Source organism: Vulpes lagopus, chromosome 3 (genome assembly GCF_018345385.1).
Source record: "Vulpes lagopus strain Blue_001 chromosome 3, ASM1834538v1, whole genome shotgun sequence".
Lineage (NCBI taxonomy): Eukaryota > Metazoa > Chordata > Mammalia > Carnivora > Canidae > Vulpes > Vulpes lagopus.
The window spans coordinates 1,294,509-1,311,066 of record NC_054826.1 but is presented as its reverse complement, the minus strand read 5'-3'; positions in this window follow the sequence as shown (position 1 = coordinate 1,311,066).

The following is a 16,558-nucleotide window of genomic DNA, read 5'->3' as shown; positions in this document are numbered from 1 at the left end:
ACTTGGAAAATATGTTTATGATCCAGCAGGCTTTTGGACTTCAAGTTCCCATTCACTTGATTTTTACTTGTATCCATAGCCAAGTAAGGAATAGCTTAAGCAAGAAATTTAGAGGGCGTGATTTTATCCCTGATGAGCTACATTCTGCCTCAAGGGGCAGTTGTCAATAGCTTCATTTTAGGGTTCCTGAAGCCAATTTCCAATTTCCTCTATACACGACACCAAGAAATTCTTGGACATCAGCAAAGTGTCCAAGAATTCAACTCAATTCTAGTAGGATCTACCCTCAGGCAGCATGAGGTTCCACAGGTTAAGGGCTCAGTCCTTGAGGACTCCTCACCCCACCCCCACTTCAGATGCCAATCCCAAGCCCGGGCTGTTACCTGTGCTTCTGGCCAACCAGTTACAGATTGGGGGTTCCAATAACTTCTTCCTTTGGTTTGATTAATTAGAGTGACTCATGGAACTTGGGGAAATACTTACTTACATTCACCTGTTTATTAAAGGATATAATAAGGGTTATGAATCAATAGCCCAAAGAAGACATGCATGGGGAAAGGACAGGAGCGTCCCTGCTCTCTCCAAGGCACCACGGTCCCCACATCTCTATGTGTTTACCAACCCGAAAGCTCTCCAGACCCATCTTTTGGATTTTTATGGAGGCTTCATTGCACCGTGATTCACTACATCATTGACCATTGGTGACTAATTCAACCACCAGCCTCTCTCCCCTCCCTGAAAAGTTCCAACCTTCTAGTCACATGCTTGGTCCCCCTGACAACCAGCCCTCATGCTTAGGTGGGGTCCAAAAGTCACCTTGTTAACAAGGAACACCTTATTACTCTGAACACTTAGGAAATTCCAAGGGTTTTGGAAGCCGTGAGCCAAGAACTGTGGAGAAGACCAAATACGTATCTCTTAGAAATCACAATATCTCAGGCTTAAGTGTATCTGACCTGTTCTAAGCACTTGGCTTATTTGAGAACACATCTCAACACTTAAAAATCCTTTCTTTTCCTCCTTTCTTGAAGGGGTGGCCTTTTTCCTCTCTCTTCTACTTTGTTCAAATAGTGAAATTGGCAGGACACGTTTATTTGCATGGAATCCACCTGCTTTACTGATGGGCCACACCACCTGCTGCCTTCAGTAAAAGAAGTTTCCATGGCATGTGCACTGAACACATCACCATCGTTCTTTCTTTTTAGTAATTCTATTACCCAAGGATGTGTTTTCTCAAATTAATTATTAAAATATTTATTGAATTCAAGAAAATATTGAGTTCTCTCTGTGCCAGATACTATAGTAGGGTTTTATGCATATATTTAATCTTCAAATATATCCTGCAATGTATTATTTACTGTTTTGAGAGAATGAAACAGGAACTGAGAGAGCTGGAACACCTTGCCCAAAGTCACGTTGCTGTGAGGTGCTCCGACCGGTCCTCAAGCCTAGTTTCTGAACGCACAGACTCCACTCAGTCTTCACCATCCTGGTGGCCAACTGCTTCCTCATTCATTTGGCCTCCTTCCTGGTCTGATCTCAAAACAGGTCCATCCTGACTCATGCAATCTAGCCGAGTTGGGGTGACACCAGCTCTGATCACTTGAGGGGCGCAGCTAGCAGCATTGAGCCTCTCTATGTACTGGGCACTGTGTGTGCGTTTACACCAGTTCTCACAATTCAGTGACACACATGCAGGAGGGCGGAGGGGAATCGTAATAAAAGAAGTTTCCAGGAATAGTAAGACCAACTTTTAACAGCGGGTAGATAGGGAATAAAAAAACGTTTTAAAATTGTCAAACCATTTCCTTTCTATTTCTCAACGTAGGGCATTGCAGGGAGGGGCACGGATCTAGGAATGAAGTCCAGGCCTGTCTCGTTGGTGTCGGAGCACAGCCCTAGAAAACAACGTGACTCTGGGGACGTACGTCAGGGATCCGGTACTGATCTTTAAACAGGAACCCGATGCGCTCCGGAATATTCATTTCCTTCCTGACCACTTTCAGTTAATAGAGTGAAAGTTAAAAGCATCAAACTCATGCAAAACTTTTATGGAAATAAATGTATCCAACAAATGGATCTTTAAACACATCCGAGAGTTGATGCGCACTAGTAATAGTAGCTCCAATTATATTTAGCCTTTTTCAAATAAAGCCCTTGCACATAGGTAAGAGAGGCCAGGATGGCTTCCAATTCTGCTTCTCACCCCACGGAAACCTCCCTCTACGCACAGTGACTCATGGCTCAGCCTGCGGCCCAAACAGCAAGTCAGGAGCTCAACAAACGGCCAGAAGGGAGACGGTGCCTCTCTCCCTCTCTGGCAAATTTCGTTCTTTCATACTTATTGTCTTCGTCTCCCAGATGTCATTCAACTAAATAAAAATAAATGTTAGCACCATGAGGAGGCTGCGGTGACTCCAAGGCGCATACTAATTCACCCCGGTCTGTCTGCAGTGTGTTTTCAGATGCCAAGCCCAGCTCATTCCGTTTCTGGATCTCTAGAAACACTATTTATAACCTGGGCTGTCACCCCATTGGAGACGCTTTCTGTAAGTGATAACGAGCCTTGCCGAGTTTCTTCGTAAATCACCCCCCCCCCCGCCCCCCGCATGCCATTAGCGTCATCAAGCCAGCCTGGAATACCTGCAGACGGGGTGGGAGCAGCAAAAAACAGTTTGCAGATGTCTGACAGCTAACCACAGAGGCTTCATAGGTTTGTTTTGTTTCCTTCTAGAATGAATCACTTGTCAAAGGAAATTAGGTTGATAACTTCCGTGCAGTTACGTTGATAAAAATTAACACTCGCAGCCACTGTGGGCATTTCCTTGTGGTGATGTAAGCGCATCTCCCTGCTGCTCCTTGCTATCCATCTGAGCAATACCAGCCTCCATCACTGAGCAGACACAATAGGGAGGCCTCTCTCACCCGTCTGGACATCGACACTTTAATTTCCCTGTTTTCCGTTTCTGTTCCCATCCTGCGACGGCCGGTTACAACGCCTCATAGCCGTTGATGACCTTGCTACTGGTTACAGCTCAGTGATTCCCCGAGGGCCCGATGTGGTTTACCTGGGGTCCAGAGCTGCATCAGGAGGCACACAGAAGCTGTCGCTGCTGCAAATGGCAGGCCCACAGCCACCTCTCCTGGAAGGCCGGGGCAGGGCACAGAGTGGCAATTCAAGCCCTGCATACGGAGGGACCTAATCATGTTCTAGAATGAATTGGCAGTCAAGTCAGTAAAACAACTGGCCTGATGAACGTTACAGTTTGCATCGGCTGATCTGATCGACCAAATCTGCAAATCGCCAAGCTCATTCTTTACGTCACCACAAACCCGAGACGTTTTCCCAGTGATGTCTGTATCAGTTTGGCTTTACGTACAAACCAGGATGACAGTTACTTTGACAGCTGTAAACTCAAATGAACAGGCTGGACAATGAAACCCTGTCTTTTCAGTCGCTCTATTCATAAATCTGCAATCAGCACTCGGCAGTCATGGTATGCGCGTAAAACCAAACTGGACTCTCCGGAATATTCCTAGTTAACAGTCAGACTCCACGCTCGGCCCCCCTCTCCTCCCTCCATGACTCCATGCAGGATGCAGGCAAGGCTATTTAGAAAATATTTAAAAATATTTAAAAATATTTAAAAATATTTAAAGATATTAAAAAATATTTAAAAAATACTTAAAAATATTTAAATAAAAAATATTTAGAAAATATTTTTAGATTCTTCACATACCTGAACAACCTCAGAGCAGAAAATGTTATTTGACGCAATTTAATATCACCTTAGCTAACTTGGAGGGGAGTTTTTTGTCTTTATTTTTGTCTCTTAGTTTTGTGGAGTTTGGGCCTTCGTGGAAAAAAGCCAACAAAGCCTGGCACATACCTAATGAATTAACATATTGAGTTAAGCTAAGTCATAGTTTAGCAACATACAGAAGATAACCCACAGACTAAGGAGTTGGTTCAGTTCCTGGAAGATGATTTATCGTTTCTGAGGCAGTGCTTTGGGGGGTTGGTAAGAGCAAGGATGGACAACGAGACAAAGGGTGTCCGAGAATTTTGTTGCCTGGTGTAATAAATACAGAATTTATGATCATTTGGTTAAGAAACAGGGCTCAGTTTATCGCCACATACTAATCAGGAAGTATTTGAGATAGAAAACAACATGACACTAAGCTGTTAAAATTAAACGTCTTCAATCAGTCGTTACGCATAAATACTGCATTTGTCCTAATTATACGTGACTCTAAAGTAGCCGTTAACGCGAGCCGCCTGGACGTGCCCCGGCCTGTGTCCTGTTAGGCTGAACTTCCCGCCTGTGCCTCAAACATGGAAACGGGGTTTCGGAAGCCCCCCAAAATCCAAACTTACTTTTCTCCCCATTCATGTGTGTTATTTTTTTAAAAGACTTATTTATTTATTTGAGAGAGAGAGCAAGCAAGCGAGCGAGCAGGGGGCAGGTTACAGGGTGCTCCCCTTGCTTCTTCCTGCCTCTTTTCAAACCAGGCTTTTGTTCCAGCTGTCTCCACCGCCCCCTGAAATAGCCCTTTCTGACAGCCCTTAAAAACGTTTATCCAACCCCCTCCCACGCCTAGTAAAGGGGTTAGGGCATCCAAGGAGACAAAGTCCGGGTCAGACGTGATCATTCCAGTTAATTCAGTGAACGGTTGCCCGACACATAAAATAGCATACATTCGTCTGCTCTGACCTGGTCTAATGGATGGGATGAGGCTAAATGAATGATTTTAGCTCCTCGGAGTTATCCGTGTGTTGACTAGACACCTCACATTGCTGTCACTCATAACAGAGGATGACACTGTTTTCCTACTTTGGAGGCAAAGTGAGTTATCCGTAGTTAATATCTAAAATCAATCATCCAAAATTATGGTCAGAATAACATTGTGTTCTCGCTGAACAAACCTTTTTTTTTTTTTAAATAATAAAAATACACAATTAAGTGCGTTGACTAAGCAGCAACCATGCTTTGATCTTAGGGCCAGAGCATAAAGTAAGTGGGCAGGAAGTGTTAGTCACTATTATCACTTTGCATTCATTGATTAATTTTATCCTCACAACTACTGTGGATTCAAAATCATCACATTTAGCAGATATATTAGTTTTAAAAAAATTTTTAAAAATTAAAAATTGTTTTACATTTAAAATAATTTAAATTCTTTTGAATTTTATTAATATTAACTTTATTTTTTTATTTTTTTAAAAGATTTTATTTATTTATTCATGAGAGACACAGAGAGGCAGAGGGAGAAGCAGACTCCATGCAGGAAACCCGACGTGGGACTCAATCCTGGGCCCCTGGGATCCCGGAGCCAAAAGTAGACGCCCAACCATTGAGTCACCCCGGTGTCTCTAATATTAATTTTAATATCTGAAAATTCTATTTTAGTCATCTTAAAAATGGAATTATTATTTTTTTAAAAAATGGAATTATTTAGTTGACATACAATATTATATTAATTTCAGGTGTACCACATCTGTTGCATTTGCATACACTACACGGTGCTCACCGTGATGAGTGTACCCAACATCTGCCACCTTACAAAGTTATTACAATATTATTGACTATGCTCCCTATGTTGTACTTTTCATTACTGTGACTTATCTTTTTAATAACTGGAAGTTTGTACCTCTTAATCCCTTTCACCTCTTGTGCCCATCCACCTCCGACACCCCTACCTGCCTCTCCTTTGGCAACCAGTTTATTCTCTGTATTTATGAGTCAAATATATTCATTTTCTAGTTTATTAAATGTTATGCATAACAGTTTTTACTTCATACTTTAAAAATCTTCTGGGATGCACATCTTCTTCCTTCCTTTGCTACACAGACTTTGTGCTAATGACTGAAATCTTATTTTGTGACTAGGGGACTTTGTTTTATGATTTGTGAGCAAAGTGAGTTTTCTGAGTATTACTTTAAATCATGCAATGATGTTGCAGAATATGAGAGAGACTGAGTCAACCAACAGCATAACATTTTCTTGCCATTGCCTCTTTTCATAAAATGAATGAATACGTACATACACGTGTGTGATTAATTGAGGCTGTTGGTAACTCCAATTTGATCTAAAAATAGAGATTGAGACTTCGTTCTCATTTTTGCAAATTTTTTGTTTTCTTTTTTTTTTTTTGCAAATTATTGCCTATTTTTCTTGATGACATTTTCTTTTGCCAACAAAAAATTCCCATTTTCCCAGAAAACGACGGTACTACAGCCTTAGTGACAAGTAGCCGCCAAAATTCAAACTGCTTGATAAAAGCAAGAGAGAGAATTCTATAGCCATGAAGCTATCAGAACTAGTTTTAAACCTATTTAATCAGCCAGCAACTGACCCCAGTGGCTGTGCTTCTTAAAAGCCAACAATCAGCATTAGCCTTTCACTTTGGGGAGTTAGCCAACAGGGACTACTGGGTTTGCTCCAGTGACCGGGCCTCTGAAAGTGGATCCATCACCACATCTCTCCTATGTAACTATGTTTCTCCAGTTGGCGTCACCCAACTCCTGCCTCTGATAGTCCCTCCATCCCCCAAGCCCATGCTTCTTGAATACCCTACATCAGATCGGTTGCCTACTTTTTCAGAGACTGTGCCCATCCATCGTGACTGTCTCCTATTTAAGGGAGTAATAAATTCAGCTTTGTGGTTTGTTGTTTGTTTATTGAAGATTCGACATTTTATTGCTTCCTAATAACACTAAATTGTTGACTTGTCTCAAGACCTTTGGGCTTTCCTTTGTGTCCCTTTGTGGTAGACCATGTGGAACAAATGACAACTTGACCTTCTTAACTCCTTTAATTCCAACGGTCTTCTTTTTTAATTGATCATCTCAAGCATACGCTGTAAGTAGATGATTTATCTTCCTTGGGGCATTATCCACACGACCATAGCTATTCCAATTTCCACATAATGGCAGTTTAGACGTTCAGAGAGACCTCTCCCAGTACAGCACACCTAAAAGTGCTCTATCAAAACTCAACCTCTCACATCTTTAATAATGCATGGGTAAGCTGGGAGAAGTAAAAGAATTTCTCAGGGTCTTTCTAGAAACCTTGTGAAAGTACAAACCCAAAAAGCAAGGCAGTGCTAGAGTGTTTACCTTGTGGGTATCTGATAAAACCTGGTACCAATTTCCTGGGTTTTAATGGGACCAATGCACAGGAACAGGAGACACAGCCTGAGCCCCAAGCAGGGAAAGGGGGTTAGGTCAAGTCAGGGTTCACGCATAAATCTAAAGTAGAGGGATCCCTGGGTGGCGCAGCGGTTTGGCGCCTGCCTTTGGCCCAGGGCGTGATCCTGGAGACCCGGGATCGAATCCCACATCAGGCTCCCGGTGCATGGAGCCTGCTTCTCCCTCTGCCTGTGTCTCTGCCTCTCTCTCTGTGTGACTATCATAAATAAATAAATAAAAATTAAAAAAAAGAAATCTAAAGTAGAGGAAATTTTTCCTGCGAATGAAGATGTTAGCCACACATACCGGAGATACAGCCTTCCTCAACCTTGGCTTTCAGTGAATTGGAGGAAATTTCCACTTATAATTTCCAACCACAAGCCTGCTATTCACAAGAGTTGGGGAGCAAATTCCTTCTGCTTGTTGATCCTGGAAAATATAGTCATCTTGGGTAGGTAGTGCCCCCCGGAGGCAGGCAGATGCCAGTGCAAATACTCTCTAGAGTAACCGTTGAAACTGTGGCCGCAAAAAGTCCCATAGGTAGACCCAGGAACAATCCATTATAAACCAAAGTCGGCAGCAAGAAGCGAAGCAGAGAATTAGATGTGCAAAGCCAACGGACATGAAAATGATCAGAAACAGGATAGGAACCCCATCTCCTTGATGTTCTAATGAAAGAAAGTGCTGAGGATAGAATGCAGAAATAAGGGATCCAAATTGACCAGGTAGATCCTAAAAGAACCGAGTAGAACCTCCTGATATGAAAAACACAATAACTTAAAAAAAAAAAAGAAATAAAAATACAGTGTGCTCAGAGGAGGTGTTGAGGGTCCCTTTGTACCTGAAAGCATGGCAGGTGCCCCTGTGCACGCCTACAAGGCTGCCTTCGCCTCGGGGACAGTAGGAACTTCAGGGACGCTGACACCAAAGGAAGGCTTCAGTCTCTGTGGCATCTGAGGTGACCCAATATTTGACTTCTGCTTCCCAGCCTGGAGAGAGAAGACAAAGTAAGATGACACGTGGGAGCCAGTACATCACCCCTGTAGCTGATGAGTTGGTTTTGGAGAGTGAGGCTTCGTCTGTGAGCAGGCTGACCTCCTCGTCCAGGACTTCAGAATGAGGCCTGCTGTCACCCCGCGGGCGCAGGACAGCACGGGGCTGCTGCTCCCGGGCACGCCCGACAGGACAGGTCTTCCCCCCAAACCACCTGCCACGAGGCACAGTGAGTGCCACGGTGGCCACGAGAGGCAGAGCGTGTGCCTGGGACATCCCATCTGCACGACAGCAAACTTTCGGGGCAGAAGAGGAGCATGTGGCCTTGGAGTCCACTCGAGGGGAGGTCATTCCCCACCCGAGAGGAGATGAGCAGGCTCTCGGCAGGAAGAGCCCTACTGCCACCCTCCTGGCCCTGCTCCCAATGCCCACCGTCTCTTGGGCTCCCCCTGGGATTTCCCAGGCCCTGCAGATTTTGCTCCCAGAACCCTCTGGAATGAGCTAGAGAGACGGACGTATGAATGAAATGACAGCCAAGGCTACCCTGAACCGCAGGCTGAGAGCGCGATCCTTCCATTTCCATTCCAAATTCTCATCAGCTACGCTCGTTCTGGAGTCTCTACCTCAGAGACGCTGAGACGAAGTTCCAGGGCAACATCACGGACAGAGCATGACAATCCAGCGCAGCGACACAGACGCCCCGATTCTGGCTCCAAACCTCCTAGTCTGAGCTTCCCCGCAGGAAATCGGAGCCGGGAGATTAAATCCCCTTGTAGGTTAAAGTTCAAATTAACTTAATTAAAGCTGAAGTTAATTGATTAAGTTTGAATTAACATCTGAAAGTTTTCCGTGTGAGTCAAAAATGGAAAGATATTACGGTCCCCTCCTGTCTCAATTTCTTATTCTCCCTGCGTTAGCCGGAGGGGTCTTACTGGTGCGTCAGTGGTTTTCAAGTTTCTCATCTCAGTGAGATTGTTAGGAACACCGAAGTACTTACCGAAGCTTATTATATTAGAAAGGAAAACCGGGATATTTAAGAATACCTATGAATTTGTTTAAACATAACAAAATAAACCCATTACAATTTCACAGTTAACATATATTTATTTAAAATAACTCTATTTTCTTTTCTTTCTCTTTCTTCCTTCCTTCTTTTCTTTCTTCTTTCTGCTTCTTTCTCTCTTCTTTCTTTCTTTCTTTCAAAATATTTTTATTTTATTTATTCATAAGAGACCCGGAGAGAGGCAGAGACCCAGGCAGAGGGAGAAGCAGGATCCCTGCAGGGAGCCCAACGCGGGACTCGATCCCAGGACCCTGGGGTCACGACCTGAGCCAAAGGCAGATGCTCAATCGCTGAGCCACCCATGTGTCCCAATAACTCTATTTTCTAAAACAAAAAATAGAGTGAAAAAGAGTGGCTTTTTTTTTTTTACATGTTTGCATATTTTTTTAAATGTTTGGTTTAATAGGAGACGTCTGGGTTCTTATCTCCACTTCTGCATTCAATCTGTTGCAATATGTTCTTTTGGTTGAAAAATCTGGGGGACTCCAGCCTGATACAGACAGCTAGTTGGAGGAGACAGGTGTATTTTTCATACCTGTTTCAGATACTTGTGGATTTTCTTCTTTGGTGTTACACTAATGCTTGGTAGGCACCAGTTTCTTAAAGGTCAGTTTCGGTGTGGAATCTGGATCCTTATCCTTGCACTTTTCATACTTTTGTTACATTAAAATCCACGGGACTCTCTTGAGTTTGAAAAGAATCCCTTTTTACCCCTGTGTAATTTTGTTAAAGTCATATTTTGGTCATTTGGAAAATATTGGTTCATCGTATTAGCCAGATCTCCTGGATGTTGACATGTTTCATTATTTGGTGTAAAAAAAAATCATATTTACCAGGCACCGGCTGGCTCAGTCGAAGGAGCCTGTGACTCTTGGTCTCAGGGTTGAAAGTTCAAGCCCCCATGTTAGGTGCAGAGGTTACTTAAATAAGTAAGTAAGGTTTAACAAAAACACATTCATTAATATTACCACCATCTCATCAGAGAAATCATTTAAGTTTTAGCTCATGGAGGTAGATACACATTTTTAAAAATTCTTATTTTTGCTGATAGCTCAAGTTTTATCATCGGTGGCAATTACTGTCAGCTGTTTTCCTTGAACTGACAATCTCTGCTCATTTTTGAGCCAATAGTTGCCAAATACCCATTTGAATAACCACAGTAGTTCCTTTCAATAAAAAAAGATGTTTATTTACTTTTCTTTAAAAGGCCAGGGGTACCTGGGTGGCTCAGTCGGTTAAATGTCAGCTCAGGTCATGTTCTCAGGGTCGTGGGAGCGAGCCCCGGGTCGAGCTCTGCCCTCAGTGCAGAGTCTGCTTGAGATTCTCTCTCTGTCTCTCTCTCTCTGCCCCTACCTCCTAAAATAAGTAAATAAATAAAATCTTAAAAAGAGAGAGAGAGAGAATTCAGCTCTGAATTCAGACAACTGCACATGTGCTTGCCCTCCAGACAACCTTCCCATCTTGGTACATAGAGCAGGAATTGCACGTGGCTTTTGCATTTTGTCAAATAGAATAGGAAAAGGATGTGTGCTCAAGGGATAGGATTTAATACAGTTAATTTTTATGGTTTTGCCAGGGACATTCTCTTTCTTTCTTCTTTCTTTCTTTCTTTCTTTCTTTCTTTCTTTCTTTCTTTCTTTCTCTTTCTTTCTTTCTTTTTCTTCCTTCCTTCCTCCCTCCCTCCCTCCCTCTCTCTCTTTCTTTCTTTCTTTCTTTCTTTCTTTCTTTCTTTCTTTCTTTCTTTCTTTCTTCTTTCATCTCTCTTTTTCTTTCGAGAGGGAGCAGTGAAGGAGGGGAGAGGAAGAGAAAGACTCCCAAGCAGATTCTACGTGGTGCAGAGTTCGTGTTCACGACCTGAGACCATGACTCAAGCCAAAATCAAGGGTCGGACACCTAATGGTGGGGGCACCCGTGCGCCCCTGGCACCCCTGTGGCTCACAGGGACGTTCGTAAGGGAAGGCCCACCTTACCCTCACTGAGAAAATAGGTTCATGAAAGAAAAGAAATGAAAGGATCGTGACCTGGCAGAGGCCCTGGGGGTGCGGGGACCCATCTTCTGGGTCCGGGCCTGGGGCGCGCCTGGGCCACATCTGCCAGAGCATCAGAAGTGGCAGTCGCTCACTGAGCAGCCGAATCCCTGTCCTTTGAAAGGGTTCAATGAGGTCATAGCCCCCCCACTGCCAGGGTCTCCGCCCTGACCGCAGCCCCGCCCCCCCCCGCCCCCCCCCCCCCCCCCCCCCCCCCCCCGTGGGGACAGCTGCCCAGCTCCGAGGCCTCTTGCAGCCCATGGGCTTTCCAGCCCGGGAGGAGCAGCCGCAGCAAGCAGCGGGGACCGGGCCTAACCTGCGGGCGGCTGTGCTGGCTTCCCTCTTCTGGACCGTGCTCCTTACCTGAAACCCATGAGCATATATTTGACTCCTCCAGATTTCTCTCCTTGTCCTCTTCCTGAGTTAAGGGGCTCATCGCGCCAGATGTCGGGGTTCAGTGGTCATGTCCCCCCAACCACGACCCCTCACCTTGGCTGCAGGAGGTGCGGCCACTTCCCCAGCCACGTGGCTCGAGGAGCGGGGAGGCCTGGAGGGGGTAGGACGGGGACAGAAGACACGAGCGTGTCCAGGTTCTCCTTCCCAGCTAAAGCATCGCACTGAGCTGCCCCCCACTCCCCCGAGGAAGAAGTGGGGGGCAGCCGGGCCTGGAATGTTTGATGCAGTTCCCTCCTTTTGACAGGAAGTGTCAGGAGAGCGCGAACCCATTACCTTGCACGCAACATCTTGGCTTTGCATCTTACTATTTGTTTGTTATCCCTACTTGACTTTTTTAAGCTCTTATTTATTTATTAGAGAGCGAGAGAGCGAGCGAGAGCGAGAGCGCACAGCGGGGGGAGTAGCAGGGGTCAGGGAGAAGCAGGCTCTCACAGGCCAGGGAGCCCAGCGCGTGGGACTCAACCCCAGGGCTCTGGGATCCAGACGGGAGCTGGAGGGCAGATGCTTAAACACCTGAGCCACCCAGGTGCCCCTGTGGTTGCTACTTTAACTTCTATAAACTACAGTTTTCTGGTTTTTAAGAACGGAGACCGTGATGGCTGCATGGAGGGATCATTGCATGGGCGAGGGATGCCATGGGCGGGGCTGGTCCGGGCAGCCACAGCCGGGGCGGAGGGGAGGGAAACGGCACGACGGGGTGCACGGCAGGAGGGGCGTGTGATGCATGCGACAATAAAGGAGGAATCCGTGCTCTGGAGACCCCGGCAAATACGATTTCACTCTTGCCTGAGCTTGGTGGGAGGATGATTTCGGGAGGCGGATGGCTCTGGAGCTGCGCTTGAAGATTCCTGTGAGTCTCTCTACCATGCAGTCCACTTGGTGAGCACATGGTCTCCGTCATCTGTCCCCTTAGAGGCCCTCGGAGAGCAGAGATAGCCCCGTGCGCCACGGGAGGCCTGAATCTGTAAACCCAGATGGAGGAACATCACACACACGCACACACGCACGTGCACACATGACCCAGACGCAAGAGAAATGCGGAGGACGCATCTGCGAGCCACTCCCGGCAGCCGAGCGTCGTACCTGCAGGAGGGACGGGGCCAGAGGCGCCCACCTGAGATGCTCTCCTGGAAGCTGGAAGCCTTAGGGATGAAAATAAACAAGAGACAGGAGAACGGAGCCCGGCGACTTAAGGCCTGCGCTCAGGGAGGGAGAGCACTTATGTGACCAGAGGAAAGGGGGCGAATTGGAGACCCTCCTGCCCAGGTGGGGGCCCAGGGGCCGGTGCCCGAGGTGGGCTGAAGAGTTGCCAGGGCGACCAGGGGGCAAAAGGAAGCGAGTGGTTTAGGAGCCTCCGCGCAGCCCTGGTTTCTGGTCAGGATGTTCCTTTCTGTATCTTTTGTGCCCGAGGTGTAAGGCCGCGGCGTAATCGCGTGAGGTCCGCGTGGGAAGCCTGCCAAGGGTGCGGGCCCACCTGGCCTCAGGCTGGAGGGGGACTGTGACGTGGCGCTCCCACAACCCACCAGGCATGTTGGCGCGTGGACGTGTTTTGCTGTTAAACTGAAGCTGGTTGAAGGAGACCAGTCGTGTGGTCGTGAGCCTTTGGGCCGCGGAGAGACGGCGGGGAAGGAACCGGGATCGCCGGGCCTCCGTCCGGGTGGAGGGTGGAGGCCTAGCTCAGGGCCCCACGGCCGGCCTCCCGGGCTCCTCGTCTGGAGGGAAGTAAAGCGCGACAATGGTCTGGCCACGCACACGGAGCTGGTGGCCGCGCGGCGCCCACGGAGGTGACTGAGCGCCCCAGGCCCCGCGCTCCCCGAGGCATCTTCAAGGTACGAATCAGGGGGGAAGTGGGGCGTAGGCGCGGGGTCAGGAGGGGGCTCTGGAGGACGCCGCTGGGTAAGGCAGCCGGCTGGCCGAGCTTCCCCACCCGGGGAGCCCCCGAACACTGTGCTCCTGGCGCACAGCGACACTGATGCCCCTGGGCCCCTGGCGTTTGGGAAGCAAGGCCTTGGGGCTTCTTTTGGCCACTTTTTTTTTTTTTTTTTATCATTCCCTTTTGCAACGAAAGGGACGTTTCCAGAGAATTGACTGTGGTGTGGCCTCTGCTCTCGCCCTTTACTGGCCTCCTGGAGAGTCCACTCTGAGAGTCTTTTCTCTCCCTTTTTTTTTAAGATTTTATTTATTTATTCATGAGAGAGGCAGGGACACAGGCAGAGGGAGAAGCAGGCCCTGCGGGGAGCCCGACGTGGGACTCGATCCCGGGACCCCGGGGTCACGCCCTGGGCTGAAGGCAGACGCTCAACCCCTGAGCCCCCCAGGAGCTACTCGCAGAGATTCTTGGGTGGGATCCAAATCGGCTAAACCAGAGTCATTGCATTTCGTTCCCTGAAAGTAGCCTCGGCCTGGGAGCGCTTCCGTTGCTCAGCTTGGCTCCGGGGCTCCCAGACAGGTCCCGCTGGGCGCTCTAATCGCTGCCAGCTCGGCTCCGTGGTCTTGGGGCAACCTCCGTGGGTGTCCTGTTGGAGCGTAAAGCACGCTGGAAAATGCACATTCCTCTCTGTTTTTTTATTAAATGATGCATTAGGAACATGCTCCTCATAATCCTGATTTGAGTGCAAATTGCTCTGTTCAGTTAATTATCCTCTCTGTATCCCCAGTCGCCCTTCCACCTCCAGCGCCCGTCCCCCCATCAAGTGGCAGACACTGTGCCCTGTGACAGATAACAAGTTGATAGGAATTTGGCTAATTGGGTGTCTGGGGCAGCCTCATGTCCACAGACCAATTCTCGCTCACTCGGGAAATTATACCGTGAAGCAAATTGGCAGTTAAAGTGACCACAGCATCCTGTAGATGACCTCGTGTTCTAGTTGTTTCCATGAGGCCGACATGCCACCCGAGCTCCCAAGGAGACAACCGAGTCCATTTGGCCCAATTCCTCTCCTAGGGGCGAATTCTTCCTGGGGGGGGGACGAGGTGATGACAGGGTCAGAGCACCCAACAGGAGCCCTGCTGGCTGAGAGCGTCCTTTCACGAGGCACCAGGCGGTGGGGGCGCCGTGGTTGCTGGGGCTCCGAGGCTCGGGACCGCAGAGGCTTCCGTCAGCCCGGGTGTCACCAGGTGCTGTCGGGGAGGGCTCCTAGCCAGGGACGTGGGGTGTAGGGGCGCCGCTGGCCCTGTGGGTCCTCCTCGTCCTGGAGGCATCTGCTGGATGCAGCAGTGTGGGCTCGTGTCCCCGGGGAGCGGGAGGCCAGTGGACAGCGGGCCAGGCTGCACCTGTGGATGGTAGCTGTGCCTGCAGACAAGGAGCTGCACCTGTGGACAAGGAGCTGCACCTGTGGACAGTGAGCTGCACCCGCAGATGGTGAGCTGCACCTGCTGACGGTGAGCTGCTCCTGCAGACAAGGAGCTGCACCTGTGGACAGTGAGCTGCACCCGCAGATGGTGAGCTGCACCTGCGGACGGTGAGCTGTGCCTGTGGACAATGAGCCGCGCCTGTGCATGGTGAGCTGTGCAGAGGTGGGCTGTACCTGCCCAGGTGCACCGGCATGGGCAGGCTGCCTGGCTCTGACTGGGTTGCGGCCCCTCTGCAGAGGCGGGAGGAGGTGGGAGGAGGCCCAGCCGCGGCAGCCAGTCGAGAACCCACGGGTCAGTGAGGAGGCCGCGGTGCTCTGCTCAGTGTCCCCACGGAGCCACGTTCCAGGCGCTGTGGAGGCTGCGGAGACGACCCGGTCCTCACCGCAGGCCACCACCGTCTGCATCTGGGGTGGGGAGGTGGCCCGGCGGCGGGGCACGCATAGGGTGACGGCGAGTGAAGCCTGTCTCAGAACAGGTGCCGGCCCAGCTGCAGCGTTGCCGTCGCTGTCACTGCCAGCCTGTGCCGGGTGTGTCTCCGTGGCTAAGGCCAGGCCGGCTCTGGTCTGGACTGGAGGGACTGAGGGGCTGGAGGGACTGAGGGACTGGGGGGGCTGGAGGGACTGAGGGGCTGGAGGGGCTGAGGGGCTGGAGGGGCTTGAGGGGCTGGAGGGGCTGAAGGGGCTGGAGGGACTGAGGGGCAGAGGGACTGGAGGGGCTGGAGGAGAGGGCTGGGGGCCAGCACAGAGGAAGCGAGGCTGCTGCGCATCGCTCAGCACCACTGTCAGGTAGGCTTGCTGGTTCCCAGGGGGTCAGGATTACTATAAAGCGAACCCGCCAGAGGCCAATGTGGCTGCAGTGAGCCAACGGGGCGTGTGACCATGAAGAGGGCAGTGGAGGTGGGTCCCCAGGGCTCAGCAGGTCACTGTGAAGGCAAATTCGCAGAAGGATCTCGTGGCCTCAGTAAACTGCTTTCTTGGCCTGGGGGTCACTGTCGAGGACAATTGGGGGGTTTGTGCTTAGAGTCCTGGGGACACACTTAGAACTTGCTTCTCTACCCACTTACTATTTGGTTCACTATTCTGTGACCGATGGGGTAAGTCCTGGGGGTCCTCCTGAGCCTGTTCTTTTTGTTTGTTTTGTGAGCCAACAATACTTTAACACCAATAAAGGGAAAAATGAAAGGAAAACATGGTCCGTGATCCACCACCTGAGCGAAATGATGACCTTGATTTTAGCTCAGTTTACCCTGGAAGCTCTTAAGTGGAATGGGGACAAGAGTGTCTCCTTGCGGGGCTGCTGGTGACGCCGAGTCCCTTTGGCTGGGAGGGGGGGTCCCGGCTACAGAGCCCCTCTGGACCCGCCTGCAGAGGCTGGTGGCGCCCGTGTGGGAGGACAGGCGAGGTCCGCGGCTGGTTCTGGGGATAAGCAGGTGCGGCTGTGACAGGCCAGGAAGGCCCAGGGCAGCCAGGTTGC